Below are 19,969 nucleotides of genomic sequence, written 5' to 3'. Positions count from 1 at the left end.
TTCTATTTGCCAGGAGGTGATGGGACCAGTGGCCATGATCTTTGTTTTTTTGATGTTGAGCTTCAGACCATATTTTGCGCTCTCCTCGTTCACCCTCAATAAAAGGTTCTTTAATTCCTCCTCACTTTCTGCCATCAAGGTTGTGTCATCTGCATATCTGAGGTTGTTGATATTTCTTCCGGCAATCTTAATTCTGGCTAGGGATTCATCCAGCCCAGCCTTTCGCATGATGAATTCTGCATATAAGTTAAATAACCAGGGAGACAAAATACAGCCTTGTCGTACTCCTTTCCCAATTTTGAACCAATCAGTTGTTCCATATCCAGTTCTAACTGTAGCTTCTTGTCCCACATAGATTTCTCAGGAGACAGATGAGGTGATCTGGCACTCCCATTTCTTTAAGAACTTGCCATAGTTTGTTGTGGTCGACACAGTTAAAGGCTTTCGCATAGTCAATGAAGCAGAAGTAGATGTCTTTCTGGAACTCTCTAGCTTTCTCCATAATCCAGCGCATGTTTGCAATTTGGTCTCTGGTTCCTCTGCCTCTTCTAAATCCAGCTTGCACTTCTTGCACCAGCCTGGTTAGAAGCTCACAAATTGTCCAAGGTTGAGTGTGTGCAGATCGGCAAATGTCTGAGCCAGGCCTTAGCAACAATATTCACAAGGAGACAGCAAAGAAGAAATGGTTGGTTGCTGCTTTTGTGTGTCGAGGTCCCCCAAGCTACCCCTAAAGAATTCACAATTCACACATAATTTTTGTTTAAAGTTTTTGGCATAATTTTGGTCACAGCTTTATTAAAATACATAAATGTGAGTGGTTGCTTAGGCATTGGTTATGACTATCTGTCCCCACGCCCAGGGACAGAACTGACTTCTGGATTCCAGCAAAAGCCAGTAAGGGAAAACAATATTGGGGAGAGCATGGAGCTGGGCACCAGACCCTCACCCCCAACCCGCATGCTCCCAGGGGCTTGCGCAGCCCTAAGCCCCATTCAGGGGTACGGACGAAAGAATGGCAAGCCCCTGGATTCCTTTAATGGAATTCCCTTGCAGCAGCAACATTGGAGGGGCAGGCCCAGCCAATCCTTACCCCTCCACCAACCAATTTTTTAACCAATGCCTAACTGCAACCTTACAAGTTGTGATGATTTGCTACACAGTAGGCAAAAACCAAATGGCACCAGCCAATCAGCCAAATGGACAAAATTCCTACCAGGCCCCTGCCCCCAAAGCAGACGACCCCATGACAGGAATAGCAAAGTCAATGCAATACCCCTAGATTGATCCGATGCACGCAGCAAAAGAGCCCAGTCAGTGCTGCGTGACTTGATTTTATAACCTTTGGTCCGTCCCCCTAAATGGCAACACCAAAATTTGCCCAGTAACCCAACCGCCCAATCACTGCGGATGGTCATCCATACTAACCTGCCCAGCAACAGAGGGATGGCCTGTTCAGACCCCACCTCAACACGTTCTCTCTATGAAGGAGAACACGCTTTGTTGGAAGGCTGTGTGGTGGATGAGAGATCTTGTGGGCAGTGGCGTAGCGTGGGGGTGCACCGGCCGCAACATCTGGGGGTTAGGGTTAGGGGGCGCAAATCCACGGGTTAGGGGGCGCAAATTACTTGCCTTGCCCCGGGTGCTGACAACCCACGCCATGCCACTGCTTGTGGAGTCAGAGGGTAGCTATATGAAAGCATATGGTGTTCACCTGTGGCTTATGGAGGAAGAAGAGAAGATTTAGCCTATGGATCATTCGATTCCCGATGCCCAGGATTCTTCTAAGTGGGCCTGGAGCAGGTAGCACCTCACCTTTTGAGCAGTTGACAGCCCCTTCCTTCCTTCCCTTTCCTTCCCAATGGCAAATCCATTGATCTGCAGCATTTGAAAAAAAGAAAATGGCTTTGGGAAATTCTCCTTAGTCGAGGTAATCTTAACAAGACAAACTGCTTTTCTTTCCAGAGTGCAATGAAAGGAACCTCTTCATTCCCCCAACCCTGCTTTGATTGACACAAAATGGTTTCCAAGCACTAGTGTGGCTGTTAAAAGATTAATTTTAATGGCTGAGAATAATAATAATAAAAAGCATGGCTCCCAGATATGCTATAAATCAGTCGAGTAACAGGTTTTCAAAATAGCTAAATATAAAAGCTGCGTACATGGATAAACAAACAATTCCTCTTGGAAAGGTATGGCCTGCACTTGGTGGATTTTATGCAAAATGCTCATCTGGGAATCCCTGCTAATGGTTGCCATTGTTGCTTCATCCATCTTTTACTGCGCCAGATTTATTAAGTTCTATTCTCATCTGCTTTTTGTGAAACAGTCCAGTTTTAATGTTGTCTCGTGGGTATTATTTTCTTGTACTAGAAAGAATCGTTGCATTTCACGGGGTTGGAATAGATGACCCTTAGGCATCTCTCCCAAATCCACAATTCTATGTTTTCAGGTTTGTGCATCACATGTAGGTATGACTGGTTTCAAATTTGCTTTAGTTTTTAAAGTTTATTAAGGTTATGTTTCATGAAGAGGAACAGATAAAAACCTGTAAGTGTTTCTTTTTGTTCCGATAATGGTTTTTGAGTGCCTTTGTTTTTTGGAATAGAATTCCTTCTGTCACAGATTTGTACATATTATATATAATATATCGCCACACACATCCTACACTCCCAATTGAAGTAATAATACTTAACCTCCTTGCGCTCAAGACTTGTTAAACCTGATTGGCATTAACTTAATGCTGGTATTCTGCGGCGGTTGGGGAAAGTTTTTAACTGCGTTGGTGATAAATCTTCAAATATGAGGAAATCTTTGCTGTGTTGAATGCGGGGGCACAGCTGGGTTCCAGGTCTGTGTGTTAAAAGCTCAGACTTCAGTGCTAGAAAGTGAGGGCTGTCAAAGGCCGGGGAAAGAAACAGAGTTGTCAAATCTTGGCATGTTGCCTTTGAATTGAGGGTTTCTGAGCAGCTTTGTCAGCGGTGAATGGGGACTGAAAAGAGTTGATCTAAGGGAGAGAGCGGCTGTATTGATCTGGGCGCAGCAAAAGCAAAATAAGAAGCGCCCAAACCAAACAATAGAAAAGAGGGTCAGTAACGATTCCACGGAGAAGGTGATCGTTAAAATAAAACCTGTTTTTGTAAAAAAAATCAAAAATCACTGCAAGGTCTGAAAGTGAGGGAGAGACCAGCGTGGAGGACTGATACAGGTCTAAATGAAAAGCCGTATGAAAGAATGGATCAGGGTCAGGCCATGCGGTACCATCCTGCGCCAAGGGAAAGGGAAAATATTGGGCAAGGCTGAACCCGGTCCAGCTTCAAAACAAATTGGGAAGGGAGTTTAAAACCCTTTCAGTCCTTTTCTGACGTTTGTTGACTGCTTCCTGCCTCTGGATACCTGGAGGCTTCAAGGCTTCCTCCTCAGACACCTCAGTCTCTTGGTCCCCTCTTTCATCCATTCCCCATGCTCTTTTATAAGGAACGGTGGAAGCCAGTCACAGCACCTGCAATCTCAACAGGAGCCCATTTCCCCAAACTCCCTGAGCTAGTGCTACTTAGCCACACGGCCACATGCTGTGACCTCCAAACCTTTTCTAGTTCCCTTACCTCCTCCTTCCCATTGGGAAGCCCTGGCCTCTTACAGACATACTTGGGAGTAAGACCCAATTAGTTCAATGGGACAAAGAATTCCTAAAGATCGCTTAAAAGGTAAAGGGACCCCTGACCATTAGGTCCAGTCGTGGCCGACTCTGGGGTTGCAGCGCTCATCTGGCTTTACTGGCCGAGGAAGCCGGCGTACAGCTTCCAGGTCATGTGGCCAGCATGGCTAAGCCGCTTCTGGTGAACCAGAGCAGCGCACGGAAATGCCGTTTACCTTCCCGCCTGAGTGGTGCCTATTTATCTACTTGCACTTTGATGTGCTTTCGAACTGCTAGGTGGGCAGGAGCAGGGACCGAGCAACAGGAGCTCACCCCATCGCAGGGATTCGAACCGCCGACCTTCTGATCGGCAAGCCCTAGGCTCTGTGGTTTAACCCACAGCGCCACCCGTGTCCCAAAGTTCGCTTAGTATTGATCAAAACTGAGCTAAAGAACTGAAGTCATTCAGAGGTCCAATCATTATTCCACACTTCTGACTGGCACTTTTGTTGTTATAGTGGAGGATCTGGGGCAAATAGTGAAATCTTTAACTTCCTCGAAGGGGTATACGTGGAACAGGTTTTATGAATCTCTCTTCTAAGACTATTTCCTATTCCAATCAGCAGTTACCAGCTGTGCTCTGTTTGAAATTAAGATGTTAAATACATCACCGGGGGAATTTTCTCTGCCTACAGATAACACTGTTGTTAATACCTATGTGGTCTCCACACCTTAAATTTATTGACAACATGCTGTTCTTGTAATGACTGAGGAAGACCAGAAATCACTTGTGGTCCCAAAACAGACTCTGCAGAACAACTTGGCTAAGCTTGGGTGTAGAAATGTTCACCATAGTACTGGTTTTTAATGGCATGTCATTCCTGTTATTGTTATGAGCCGTGCGCTCTAGGAAAATGTGAACCTTCTCATTTATTTACACAGCCATTTCTGCATTGTCAAAGAGGGCATTACATTTCAGGACACTTGGTACTGCTTTATGCAGCAATTTTGTTAGCTGCAGATGCGCCAGTATACACCATAAAAAGCATGCAAAATGGCCAGGAGATATGCACATTCTTAAATAAGCAGCAGGCCTACCCTGAGGAACAGCAGCCTCTCAGCTTTGCTAAGAAGGACATCCTAGGAAGGCTTACTAAGATGTACCAACCCTTCATACTTTGCATCTGTTCTTCCAGAAAAGCTGGTGCAACACTGCTATAGTTGCAGCAAACATGGCCAGTGCATGAAGCATGAAGCAGCCCATACCCACAAAATTAAACATGTTGGATTGGATCCAGAGACATGTAAGCAGGGGGAGAAATCTGCCAAGATCGTTGTTCTGCAAACTGTTGCACAATTACTAGTGGAATATTTTGTACAACACAGACTTAGGGCAAGCAAACTTCTTTAAGCCATTGTGAAAAACCTGGTGAGATCAGAACAACAGTGTTCTATTTTCTCACACAAGGATCTTGTGCTGTGTTGGCCCAAGTCCTTCCACACTCATTCTAGAAGACTGCCTTCAGGGCAGCTCTGAAGTGAACTTGTTTTTTTGGTTTTGTTTTATGTTTATATAAGAATAGGTTAAAAGAAAGCGTGACTTTGCTTGATATTTAGCATGGCAAATCCAAACTGTGCCAACTCTTATGCCTCTGAAGATACCATTGCCCAATTTGATATGATATAGCTAAATTTGACATGATGGTTCTAACGAGTGCCGATTTGGACGCCTCTGAAGATGTTGTCACCAACAGCAGATGACTTCTGAGGTGGGGGAGGTGGTCTCTGTTTATGTTTAGATGCCAGACGCCATGTTGACTCAAGATGGTGGACCAAACAAACCATAATTCAGCACTACCAGCCCACCACAAATTGAGGCTAGGTCACGTGTTCCCTGGGTCAGGGTCAGGTCTTGGGTTGGTTGGTGTGTGGGTGAGTGCGTGAACAGCCCTGAAACTCACAAATTACAGTATCCATATAAAAATCGCGATGTTGTTGGTTTCTTCAAATTCTCAGGCAGTGCCAGGCATTTCCCACTAGCAGATGAATAAATGACCCTAGTCTTGGCTTGGCTCTCTATGGGACATTAATGGGCAATTAGGCTGCCTTCAATCCTGATTCCTGAGCAACCTTGCCATTTTTTTTCCAGAACGCTTCCCAGCATGGCAGGAACATGCTGTGAAACTGTGCCTTCTAAACATGGCAAGCGAAAGACCTGTGCCATTTTGAATTGACCGGCAGAAGATCTTACCCATTTTTGGGGTGTTCACTGATTTACAGGAACCACATTCAAAGCACATGACTTCCCCCAAAGTATCCTGGAAACTGTTGTTTACCCACACACAGAGCAACAGTTCCCAACAGCCAGAAGTCATGTGCTTTAAATGTACAGTGCATATGCAACATAGATTGAGCTCCCTCTTAATGCTCGTGTGTGTGCTCGCTTCTGCAATTCTGTGACATCTGCTTTTACCTTAGTAAAGAAACAGACTATTACAGAATCATTTGAGTTTCCCGTGCTATGTCTCTAAAGAATATTGAATAAAGGAAGGCTGCCCTGAACTTCCTATCGGTGGGGGGGGGGGGTGTCATGAAACAATATATTGGGTGGAGGGGGGAATGAGATGAAAACTACAGATGTCTTCAAATGTCTTCCTCTCCCAGGAAAGCAAATCTGACAAATTCCTTATATAAGCTTTCAAGTCTGGGTGGCGGATGTTTAATCATCCAGCTGCATCAGACACACTAAGACATTTTCTAGTGCTTGTGATTAATCACTCAAAATCAATTGTGACTGACAGGTCTATAGTGAGAATGAACCAAGGAAGGAAGGGAGGGAGGAAAATGTGACTTCGTTTGCCTAAGAGTCACTGTACCAACCTCAACAACAACATTCGTATTATTATTATTACTACTACTACTATTACTATTACTACTACTACTACTATTCCACTCAGTGTTGTTCCATCTGTAGTGTTGAGAGGCAGCAGGAATCATTCCCTCCTGAGCTTGATGGAGCTTCCTGCTGGAAGCACCAAAGGATTTGCAGCTTTTCCGGCAGTCCTTTTTTCAAGCTGGTCTCTCTCTCCCTCTCTCCCCTCAAGATTGACATCACTTTTCCATCATCATGAAAGCAGGCAGATCTTGCCGTTCTGATTTCAGGATCTCCGCAGCTAGCCAGAAGCAGACCATGGCTTGGATCCTTAGAAAAGTTAACAAAAGGAAGTTTGTGGAAGCAAGGGCTACTAGTGTGGTATGGGGCAGGAGGTTGGATCCTAAGTCAAGGAATTTTGCATAAACATTTCCCATTTCCTCCCCACCTCAGCAGGCCCATGTCTCATCTCACATTGTTTTGGAGGTCTTCTGACTCTCCCAGGAGATTTCAGGGGTTGCAGGGGGGCAGCGGGAGGGAAGGTGTGGGGTCAGTAAACTTTTCTTCCATGAGTTTCCATAAGCTAAGAAGTTCTAAGCCATGATTATATTTGCCACTGCCCCCACCGCCTATTTTCAGTCCAGTTTTGAATGCAGGTTTTCAAATTTACATTTTGACATTTAACAGCTTACCTAAATATTTAAAATGTCTCTGCTGTGGTTTATTCCGCAGGCGTCAAATATAAAACATCATAAGCTGTCAACTAGTCATGCAAAACAGCATTACATGTCAATTATCAAAAACAGTCAAAATATTAAGCTATACCACACCAATGCAAATTATCAGATACAAAATATTGTCGCAGTTCAGCTATCAAATCTTGCCAAACATCATCTGTAAATTATTTAATAGTGAAATTGTATATCACTGGGGTAAAACACACTGAATATTTGGCAAACGTTTACCAATAATTTAGAGAATTGCAAGTAGAACTTTTCAGAGCAAACTTGAATTGCGGTTCAAGTTTCTCTGTTCAGAACTTTTGCATTCTGATTTTCCAGGGCTGAGCTCTTTCCCCTTTCACTGCTATCAAGGAGACGTATGCAAGAGTTCCAAAGAGCAATATCCCACTAGGATAAATTTAGAGCAAGTGACTAAGTTGATGGCTGAGCCTCAAACACCCACCAACTTGACGTGTCAGATGGTTTCCTTAGTAATGTCTACCTAGGATGCCTGTCCCCAGCTACCAGCAAGAGGCTGCGTGAGACAGCGGATTCCTCCAGGCCGGCGTTTCCTTGGTGATGCCATTCCAGATGCCAGCCACACTCTGCAAGGCTCCTTTTTAAAACATAGGAACAGGTTAGACTATAACCCTGTGCTAATGACTCTGGGGACTCCTCCAGACATCCTCTTTATCGTACATTCATTACGATGGGTGCTCCTATGATAGGATAATCTTGATTGTCATTGTCCCATACAGAACAACGAAATTGAAAAAATCTACATGAGACATTCAAAAACCAACAAGCCTGCTATCCCAGCTATCCCAAGCTGGTTAGCCCCCTAAAAACTCTGATACCCCATTTTTAAATACAATATACTCCCATAGAGACTCCTTGTTGTTGTTGTTGTTGTTGTTGTTTAGTCGTTTAGTCGTGTCCGACTCTTCGTGACCCCATGGACCAGAGCACGCCAGGCACCTCTGTCCTCCACTGCCTCCCGCAGTTTGGTCAAACTCATGCTGGTAACCTCGAAAACACTATCCAACCATCTCGTCCTCTGTCGCCCCCTTCTCCTTGTGCCCTCCATCTTTCCCAACATCAGGGTCTTCTCCAGGGAGTCTTCTCTTCTCATGAGGTGGCCAAAGTACTGGAGCCTCAGCTTCACAATCTGTCCTTCCAGTGAGCACTCAGGGTTGATTTCCTTCAGTATGGAGAGGTTTGATCTTCTTGCAGTCCATGGGACTCTCTCAAGAGTCTCCTCCAGCACCATAATTCAAAAGCATCAATTCTTCGGCGATCAGCGTTCTTTATGGTCCAGCTCTCACTTCCATACATCACTACTGGGAAAACCATAGCTTTAACTATACGAACCTTTGTTGGCAAGGTGATGTCTCTACTTCTCAAGATACTGTCTAGGCCTGTCATTGCCCTTCTCCCAAGAAGCAGGCGTCTTTTAATTTTGTGGCTGCTGTCACCATCTGCAGTGATCATGGAGCCCAAGAAAGTAAAATCTCTCACTACCTCCATTTCTTCCCCTTCTATTTGCCAGGAGGTGATGGGACCAGTGGCCATGATCTTCGTTTTTTTGATGTTGAGCTTCAGACCATATTTTGTTCTCTCCTCTTTCACCCTCATTAAAAGGTTCTTTAATTCCTCCTCACTTTCTGCCATCAAGGTTGTGTCATCTGCATATCTGAGGTTGTTGATATTTCTTCCAGCAATCTTAATTCCGGCTTGGGATTCATCCAGCCCAGCCTTTCGCATGATGAATTCTGCATATAAGTTAAATAAGCAGGGAGACAAAATACAGCCTTGTCGTACTCCTTTCCCAATTTTGAACCAATCAGTTGTTCCATATCCAGTTCTAACTGTAGCTTCTTGTCCCACATAGAGATTTCTCAGGAGACAGATGAGGTGATCTGGCACTCCCATTTCTTTAAGAACTTGCCATAGTTTGCCATGGCCGACACAGTCAAAGGCTTTTGCATAGTCAATGAAGCAGAAGTAGATGTCTTTCTGGAACTCTCTAGCTTTCTCCATAATCCAGCGCATGTTTGCAATTTTGTCTCTGGTTCCTCTGCCTCTTCTAAATCCAGCTTGCACTTCTAGGAGTTCTCGGTCCACATACTGCTTAAGCCTTCCTTGTAGAATTTTAAGCATAACCTTGCTAGCGTGTGAAATGAGTGCAATTGTGCGGTAGTTGGAGCATTCTTTGGCACTGCCCTTCTTGGGGATTGGGATGTAGACTGATCTTCTCCAATCTTCTGGCCACTGCTGAGTTTTTCAAACTTGCTGGCATATTGAGTGTAGCACCTGAACAGCATCATCTTTTAAAATTTTAAATAGTTCAGCTGGAATACCATCACTTCCACTGGCCTTGTTATTTGCAGTGCTTTCTAAGGCCCATTTGACTTCACTTTCCAGGATGTCTGGCTCAAGGTCAGCAACCACACTACCTGGGGTATACGAGACATCCATTTCTTTCTGGTATAATTCCTCTGTGTATTCTTGCCACCTCTTCTTGATGTCTTCTGCTTCTGTTAGGTCCTTTCCACTTTTGTCCTTTATTATGGCAATCTTTGTACGAAATGTTCCTTTCATATCTCCAATTTTCTTGAACAGATCTCTGGTTCTTCCCATTCTATTGCTTTCCTCTATTTCTTTGCATTGCTCGTTTAAGAAGGTCTTCTTGTCTCTCCTTGCTATTCTTTGGAAATCTGCATTCAATTTCCTGTATCTTTCACCATCTCCCTCGCATTTTGCTTGCCTTCTCTCCCCCGCTATTTGTAAGGCCTCATTGGACAGCCACTTTGCTTTCTTGCATTTCCTTTTCATTGGGATGGTTTTCGTTGCTGCCTCCTGTATAATGTTACGAGCCTCCATCCATAGTTCTTCAGGCACTCTGTCCACCAAATCTAAATCCTTAAACCTGTTCCTCACTTCCACTGTGTATTCATAAGGGATTTGACTTAGATTGTATCTTACCGGCCCAGTGGTTTTTCCTACTTTCTTCAGTTTAAGCTTGAATTTTGCTATAAGAAGCTGATGATCAGAGCCACAGTCAGCTCCAGGTCTTGTTTTTGCTGACTGTATAGAGCTTCTCCATCTTTGGCTGCAGAGAATATAATCAATCTGATTTTGATGCTGCCCATCTGGTGATGTCCATGTGTAGAGTCGTCTCTTGTGTTGTTGGAATAGCGTGTTTGTGATGACCAGCTTGTTCTCTTGACAGAACTCTATTAGCCTTTGCCCTGCTTCGTTTTGATCTCCAAGGCCAAACTTGCCAGTTGTTCCTTTTATCTCTTGACTCCCTACTTTAGCATTCCAATCCCCTATAATGAGAAGAACATCCTTCTTTGGTGTCACTTCTATAAGGTGTTGTAAGTTTTCATAGAATTGGTCAATTTCAGTTTCTTCAGCACCAGTAGTTGGTGCATAAACTTGGATTACTGTGATGTTAAAAGGTCTGCCTTGGATTCGTATCGAGATCATTCTATCATTTTTGAGATTGCATCCCAGTACAGCCTTCGCCACTCTTTTGTTGACTATGAGGGCCACTCCATTTCTTTTACGGGTTTCTTGCCCACAGTAGTAGATATGATGGTCATCCGAACTGAATTCGCCCATTCCCGTCCATTTTAGTTCACTGATGCCCAGGATGTCAATATTTATTCTTGCCATCTCATTTTTGACCACCTCCAACTTACCCAGGTTCATGGTTCTTACATTCCAGGTTCCTATGCAATATTTTTCTTTACAGCATTGGACTTTCCTTTCGCTTCCAGGCATATCCGCAACTGAGCGTCCTTTCGGCTTTGGCCCAGCTGCTTCATCAGCTCTGGATCTACTTGTACTTGCCCTCCGCTCTTCCCCAGTAGCATGTTGGACGCCTTCCGACCTGAGGGGCTCATCTTCCAGCGTCATATCTTTTATATGCCTGTTGTCTTTGTCCATGAAGTTTTCTTGGCAGGGATACTGGAGTGGCTTGCCGGTTCCTCCTCCAGGTGGATCACGATTGGTCAAAACTCTCCACTATGACCTGTTCATCTTTGGTGCCCTGCTCGGCATAGTTCATAGCTTCTCTGAGTTCTTCAAGCCCCTTCGCCATGGCAAGGCAGTGATCCATGAAGGGGAGAGACTCCTTACACTACATTTAAAACCAAAATCACATTTGGATAGAAACTGTTTCTCAGGCAGCTAGTCCTAATCTTTATAACCCTGTACCTTCTTCCAGAAGGCAGAAGCTGAAAGAGATCATTTCTGGGGTGTGCACTATCCTGAGCTATCTCTGCAGCTTTATTGTGGCACCTGGAAGCATAGATTTGATCCAAGGTGGGAAGAGTGCACCCAATTATTCTCTCTGCAGTCTTTACAACCCTGGACAGCATTGGTTTTTCCCTAAACATGCAGCTCCCAAACCACACACACAGGCCATAAGTTAATGCACTCTCAACAGTACAATGGTAAAATTCCATCAACAGGTCCTTTGAGAGATTATTTTTCCGGAGGATTCTCAGAAAATATAACCTTTGCTGTGCTCTCTTCATCGGGTCTTTACTGTTTTCTCACCAGGTTAGGTCATCTCTCAACTCCATTCCCAGAAATCCAAACACTGAAATCGAAATACAGATTCTCCATGTGAAGGGGAACACTGATCCCTCCTCGTGCCAAGAATTTCTTCATGTGTGTACCTCTGTACGGGTATAGAGTCTCTTCTAATGCAGGGCACCTGCACAGACCTGTGGTCCTCCCTCGAGTTTGTCGTGGACTCCAAGTCATTGGAGGTTTTGAAGCAGAGACGGGAGGGGCCCATTTGTCCTGGATGCTTTAGTTGAGATTCCTCCATTGCAGAGGGTTGGTCCCTTCCAACTCTACAGATCTTTGATTTTATGATTCTCAGAAGGGTTGCCTGAATGTGCTTTCATTTACTGGGGCTTTCTCTCAGTACTGGCCCAAACAGAATATCAGTTCTGATTTCAGTGTTACCAGAACTCCAAGGAGCTGCCATGATATCACACTGCCTCAGACAAACCCAGGACGTTCCAGAGAGCAGCATTCAGCTGCTCCCAAGCTCCTAACTACTGCAAGCAGAATTTCACTGACAGAAATGTGCCAGGACTTTGGGCTTTGATTATTATTAATACAGTGGAACCTCTACTTCTCGCCAGTTGGTTTCGGGTCTTACTTGTTCCTTCACCTGGAATTTTGTTAATCTTTCCATCCTTAGCAGATCAAGCATCTTTGCTGCAGTAGCAATACAGGCTATGATTTCTTGGTCTGGAATTTCTTTAATTTTTACCCATCCACCCTCTGATCCAGCTAAGGATTGTTTTGTTCCCCTTCCTGATCCAACAGATACCTGCTGCCTAGCGTTGCAAATAAGTTGCAGACTGTGGAGATCAGCTACTCATGAGAAGAGCAAAAGGGACTGGATTTTACCTTCTGCCTGCTATCCTCTTTCCCCCCCAGAAAAGATAATCAGCCTTTTCTCCCCACAACTCCCTCTGCTTTCTTTGTGTGCTTTGTTGGATTGGGGCTACTGTGCATTAACAAAAAGATAAATGCTCTCAGATTCTTGTTAGGCTCATAAGTTTATTAATCAATTGCCTAATTTTCATTCAGTAACCTTGTGCTCTTATGTCTCTAGAAAGACAATTCATCATGCAGTTATTTATTTATTTATTTTCTTGCCCCTCTTTTCATACCTAATATCTGAAAATACAGCAGAATGACAACATTCAGAATCAAACAGCAGCTGCTAGGTCAATCGCAGGTGGTTAAAAGAATCCATCTGGTATGAGTGGCCAGGGGAAGCCTCCAAAAATAAATATGTTTTCAGCAAGTACTGAAATTGCATCAGTGTGGGCAATCGCCTCAATTCAGAGGGGAGGTGGAGGTGGTTAACTGTTAAAATGGGAATTTATGAGTGAAGAAAATAAATACTACATTTTATGACTGGGTGGCAACAAGAAAGCTCTAATGGATTTTTTTTTCAGGCAACAACTAAGACTTCTTTATTCATATTTTAGTGACTGTCGTGGGCGGGGGGGGGGGAGCAGATCTTGCAACAATACTATGAAAACCGCATGCTTCGTGCAATGAAATAAATGCCTGCGTGTGTTGGGACTGGGAACTACAACCATCTGATCTCATAGGTGGTGATGTCAATTAATTTACTTTCAATCAAATCTCTCGTGTAATTTATGGCTTTTAGATAAGCCATCATTTTTAGGTCCTTGGATGTCACAACCATGAGTTTCTGACGGAAAGATACACAGATTAACTGGCTGCAATTGACCCACCCGATGATGTTTTTCTTTATTCGTTTATCTATAGATGAATGCCAGCCTAGTTTTTTTAACCAATGTTAGAATCAAAGAGCAGGAGATGCTGTGCAAGATCTGAACAGGGAGCCTCTGGATTTTCCCCCCAGGAATACTTTGTATGAAATTTGCTAGGCAGCCCAGAAGTCTTATGCAAACTTAGACCCAGGCTGCCTTTGTTGGGATACTGCCAGGGAGACAAAGGCCATCACTGCCTCCACGTCGTCTCCGGACGTCCATCGATCTCCCGTAGTCACGCAGTATCAGCTTTTAGTGACACGAGCTCCAGAAATAGATTGCCACATTCCTGGGCTGATGCACACTCTATCAGCAGAATTCACACAGCAAAAGTTGCACAGCAGGAGAGCATATTTACAAGTTTATTCAGCGTTGGTCAGAACAAAGAACAAACATGACCGCCTGCTAGCGTGTTCAGGCACCGAGAGAGAAAACGAAAGCAATAGCAAACATAAACATCCTGTGAACAGGAAATACGCAGACTCTGACTCACACAGCCTGCTCCCTCTTAAGGTGGAACGGAAATATCCTAATAGCCTTATGACCCTTGCCTTCTCCCCATCCCTGCCACCACCATTGTGACGTTTACCATAGACACGGTCCCTCCTTTTCCGCCTCCCCTTCTTGCACCCCTTTTACCCTTCTCTGAAACCCTGACTCCACCACTAGCATAGGCAATACCTTCTTTGCTCTGCTAGGGAGCTGCCCCAGACAGACAGGATCCCAACGTGGCTGCCTACACAGGCCTGCTTACTCTTTTTGGTCCTCCACCTTCTTGCTATCCGCTGGCTGCTTCTTCCTGCCTTGGGAAACAGCCAGCGAAAGCATCACGATGATGCTTTTCCATTCTTATTATATTGCTATGAGTGCCAGACCTCTCAAGCTAAAATAAAGGCTTGGGGTGTTAAAACTGGGTGCCAGACCTGTGTGTATTAAGTTGTGTGCTAGATGTGTCCAGTCCCCTGGAATCAGCAAGTGTTGAAAGCTCATTAAAAGCTAAAGGGACCCCTGACCGTTAGGTCCAGTCGTGGCCGACTCTGGGGTTGCGGTGCTCATCTCGCTCTATGGGCTGAGGGAGCCTGCGTACAGCTTCCAGGTCATGTGGCCAGCATGACTAAGCCGCTTCTGGCGAACCAGAGCAGCGCACGGAAACGCCGTTCACCTTCCCGCCAGAGCGGTACCTATTTATCTACTTGCACTTTGATGTGCTTTCGAACTGCTAGGTTGGCAGGAGCTGGGACTGAGCAACGGGAGCTCACCCTGTTGCGGGGAATCGAACCACCAACCTTCTGATCGGCAAGTCCTAGGCTCTGTGGTTTAACCCACAGCACCACCCATGTCCCTCATATTCCTGATGAGGTAATTGCCTTGGGGTGATAAGTCATTAAGAGAACAGAGGATCAAAGGACTCTGTCAAATGGGCAGATAAAGGCAGAGTTTAGAGAAGGGGGAGCAATGTAAGTTGTGTGACCGAGACACAAAGCAGCAGGGAGAACATGATGTTTGATGTCTGCTGGATTCCAAGGCTGCAGCTAGGAGAGAAGCAAGACCCTCTGGAAGTAATTATGTTTTAAATCCCTCCATCGTAGGCCCAGATTGTATATATGTGTAAATAAACCATATATCATTAAGACACTAAAGTCTCCGCTGTGCCTCTTTCCCAAAAGGAAACACGAACCCTTAGAGATTGCAGATAGCGTGCAACAACATGCATGACATATGCAGTTAACTGGGACATCCAGACCTTGCAAGACGCACGAAGCCATGTTTGTTGCAGCTGCTTCGTGTTCCTCCCCACACTGTGCACAACTGAGCACTGTTGGGCAAAGAGGAGCTTGCCAAAACGTTAGTTCAAGCAGGTGGTTTTGAGCTTCACTTTCCCCTTCCATTTGCTCGAGAGGTTCCTGCGACAACAGAGAGCCTCATACGTCTGTGTTGGCAAGTGTGCAAGCCGAGAGGCAGATGTTCTTGCACCCACCCATTCAAATCGTGTTGCCAAGCTAGTTAGCATGAGAACTATTAGTTAGCATTTGAACTGGCCACCTGGGAGTAGAGTTGTAATAAGGCAGTTTTAGGCCATGTGCTGCCACTTTATTCCTCATCTCTCTGCAGGAACGGGAAGCCTAAATTAGTTTGGAGAATGCTGAGTTTCCTTTTCTGCTTTTTCGGCACGTTGCTCATTAGCCCAGAGACTGAATATCGTTCCTCCTAGCCATGAATGGATGCAATGAGAAACTAACACAATGGGGCCCCATCTGAGGGAAGATGACCTGTGATCAGTTTCAAATTTGCAGAATATTTATTGTTGTTTGGTCCATACAGGACCATCCTCAAAATCACAGACAAGATGATAAACAACGAAACAAAAAACGCCATCCTGTTGGTGCCACAGATTAAAAAATAACACCCAGACCAAGTGCTTGGTGTGGCTTCAGACGACCTTTCTCAGGGCATTCACACAAAACCATCATCCAGTTACTTCTGTGGTTTATCTGCCCTTCTTCCACCTTTTCTCAGAGCGCAGAAAGTCTCCGCAGGTGTAGGAACCCCCTATGCTACTCTCCCACCTTCTTTTTTAAGAGGCAAGGCATATCAAGTGAATGTATCACAGCTCAACACACATTCACTATGACCTTTGCAGTGGCTGCCATTTTATCATTCATCTGACCATCTGCCATGGACGCTTTAGTTGAGATTCCTGCCTTCAGCTGAGATTCCTCCATTGCAGGCAGTTGGGACTAGATGACCCTTTTATTTATTTTCAGCTGACCTGTTGATTAGTGCTAAAACACTTTTCCAGCTATCTTAAAAAATACCCCACACATTTGAATATTAGCTGAAATGAAAATTGGACTGATTTTTTAAAATGGTGTAAAAACACAAAAACTCTTTCTAATAGTTGCCATTTTAGCAACTTTCTCCCCCCTCCCATTGATCACTGCTCCAAAACAAGCATTAAATGTTTTGCTTTTGTGCATTTTAAACTTAAAGTGACTGTAATTATTATTGTAATGGCTTTAAGGGTTGCTTGTGTGTAAGTTACCGCCTCTCCGGGCTAGTTTGCCTTGTTAAACCTTTTCTGTCTGGACAGCCCTTCACTTCGTGGCTGTCTCAGTCACTGGCAGAATCCGTCAGTGGGCGTTTCTTGAACCTCTTCCAGCAAAGAAGCTCTTTGATGCCAAGTCGCCGCCTACTTTCCCTGCGCGAAAGTCTTCTGCGCAGGGTAGGCGTAGGCAGCGGAGGACTTGTGCTCTCCTCGCTGGTCTCCTGCAAAGAGTCCTGGAGCCTCCTCTCCGCTTCCCCCATCAGCCCCCCCCTCTATCCCTGGTGTAGCGCTGATTATCTTCCCCAGCCGGGGACTTGCCTCTCTCCCGGCTTGGCCCCTCTCCAGCATCGCTGCTGAGTCTCACCTCCTCTGCTAGCTGCAATGGCAGTTCCCTGACAATTATTGATAGGAACTGCATGTCTAGGAAGCACCCAGGTGCTTTGCATGTTGACTGATCCAATCCCGGACATCTCCTGGTAAAAGTTCTCCGGAAGCAGGGCTGGGAACGGTATCTTCTTGAGAACCCAGAAACGCACTGATACTGAGACAGGTTGACCCTACAGGACTTTATCTCCTTCTGTAGGGCCTGCAAGACAGAGCTATTCCACCTGGCCTTCCATTTGAATTAGCCGGATCCTCTATTCCCTTTTCCCTTTCCTCTCCTATGAAGAAACCCTTTCTGGGACCCCACATTTAAATTCTTATTCACACACCTCCTTGCTGGCCCTCGTAGGACCAATTTGGCCAGTTAACCCTGGTGATCTTTAGATGTCTACTGACTGGGTTCCCCCCCCACCCCCCCGCCACCAAAAAAATGACCCCCCAAATTTTGAATTTTACTGATATTGATGCTGCATTTTATGTTGTATTCTATGCTGTTTTAAAGTCGCATTTCAATCAATGTTTTATATTTGCTGCTAAAAACCTGAGTCCGGTTTTTAAACCAGGAAGAGTGGGGTACAAATAAAAATTATTATTATTATTATTATTATTATTATTATTAGACTCAACAAGGAAGGAAGCTTCATATGCTGCATTTTATTATTTTATGTAAAGCATTCTGTCCCATTTTATATGTGTTTTGGGATAACCACGTCACACCCTCAAAAATTTCAGAGGGCACAAGCCACAGATTCATAATTTTGATTAACAAGACGATGATAAAATCCTATTGCAGGAAACCTTTAATTATTTAGTTAGCTTCTCTCTTTAGGATCTTTTCTATATAGTGATGTTAAATTCTCGAAAATAATCTTTTGGAGAATATTCTCGATTAATGAGAATATTAGAGAATTTTCATTTAAAACAGGACAATATTCATTTTAATGCATTGAAAAGGATATAATTATACATGTTTATATGCTCAGAGGGCAACCAAAAACTGTACAGATACTTTTATTCAATGGGGCAATGCGGTGAATTCACATTCTTTGATTTTTTGCACCAAACTTGAAATTGAAAATTCAACGTGTATGACTCACATTAATCACTAAGCCTGCCACTAACCGTATATTTTCCATCAACTTTGAATTCTAATTATATTGCCAACTGCCAATGGTGAATGACACAATGCCCAGTAAAGTAACTGGATTTTTTTTAAAAAAAACAACAACAACCCATTATTCATTACTTACACTGGCAATATCAAAGCTTGTCTTATTATTTACTAGATTTTTTTTTTAAAAAAAGTGGGTTGTAAAACTGGTTCTTACATTAGAATTTACAGTTTGTGGAGAATATTCTCCAGAGAATTTTCTAGCAGAGAATATTCTCACCTCACATCACTATTCCCATACTGATTCCTTCCTCCCCTCCTTCTCCATTTCCCAGTTCTAGCCTTAACTCCCTTGCTTATCCTGATCTTTCTCCCTGTATTCTTCCTGGTTGTAGCTTCCTTTGAGGGGGGAGCTGTTCTGGCCCATAAATGCAGTGGACAAGCATCATTAATATCTGGTGCCCTTGGGTAACTGTTTTAGGTCAAGTATTTCAATACCCACCAGCTCCTCAGAGAACTGGCATTTTTGTCTCCTTTTAGTATTACAGATTACATATATCAAGTAAAGCCATGGGGTCTATTAAGGGCTCACAGGGGAGTGATGCCACTACTTTTGAGTGCCAGCGCTTCACTTAAACTTATGAGCGTACATATATAATGAAGCCCTTTTCCAGGTGCAGCCAGCAGCAAAACTCTAAAAGAAATTAATTTATGCACTTTCCTTTGTACTTACCTTTCCTGGCTGCTCACTCTGAAAAGTTTTGTATCAAACGCACCTTCATATTTTTCTCCCTTCCACTGGTAAATAAGGCTGTTAACTAAAAATCTATTGTTAGCGATCACTAGTTTTGAAAATGACTATCGAATCACCAAGCAGATGCTGGCCAATACTTCTATTGGAGAGTTTTATGTTTCTTAAATGTGGTTGTGTGGAGAATTGCTGCTCTGGTTTCCTTGGTCTTTTCAGGCCACTACATTTCCTTAGCGCATGACCTTCTTCTGGAAAGATGCTTAGAAGATTTCTGAATTAAAATTTATCCGTTGCATTTGTTATAAAGGTAAAAGGTAAAGGACCCCTGAACAGTTAAGTCCAGTCAAAGGTGACTATGGGGTTGCAGTGCTCATCTCGCTTTCAGGCTGAGGGAGCCAACATTTGTTCACAGACAGCTTTTTGGGTCAAGTGGCCAACAGGACTAAACCGCTTCCGGCGCAACGGAACACTGTGACAGAAACCAGAGCGCATGGAAACGCTATTTACCTTCCCGCTGCAGTGGTACCTATTTATCTACTTGCACTGGTGTGCTTTCGAACTGCTAGGTTGGCAGGAGCTGGGACAGAGCAACGGGAGCTCACCCCGTCGCGGGTATTCGAACCACTGACCTTCTGATCAGCAAGCCCAAGAGGCTCAGTGGTTTAGACCACAGTGCCACATGTGATATCGAGTCAACAAAGCTATATGTGCACCTGGCAATGGGCTGGGCAGGAGGAAGGGAGAGAAGAACTGTGCATGGATAGCTCATTTGGTTAGAGCGTGATGCTGATAACCCCAGGGTTGCAGGTTTGATCCCCTGATGGGATGGCTGAATTCCTGCAGGGTTTCTTCCAACTCTACAGTTCTATGATTCTAAATGTGCCCACAGCCAGGGGCCTCTTTGAAGGTTTCGAGTGTAGACGCCAGCGCTGCTGAAGAGGCAAGGTGCTTTTCCATTTCAAAATTCAACCTTTCCCTTCAGTTATGTTTGTTGTGTTCTCGGGGACTACTCAGAAGTGCAGCGACGACCCTGATTTAATCACCTCTACGCTGTTTGACAGGAAGGGTGTGGGGGGAAGAGAACGTCGAAAGGTTATGTCAAAGGGTG

Source organism: Podarcis melisellensis, assembly GCF_964234715.1.
Source record: "Podarcis melisellensis genome assembly, chromosome: 4".
Taxonomy (NCBI): Eukaryota; Metazoa; Chordata; class Lepidosauria; order Squamata; family Lacertidae; genus Podarcis; species Podarcis melisellensis.
The sequence above is the reverse complement of the archived record's forward strand: the minus strand, read 5'-3'. Positions refer to the sequence as shown.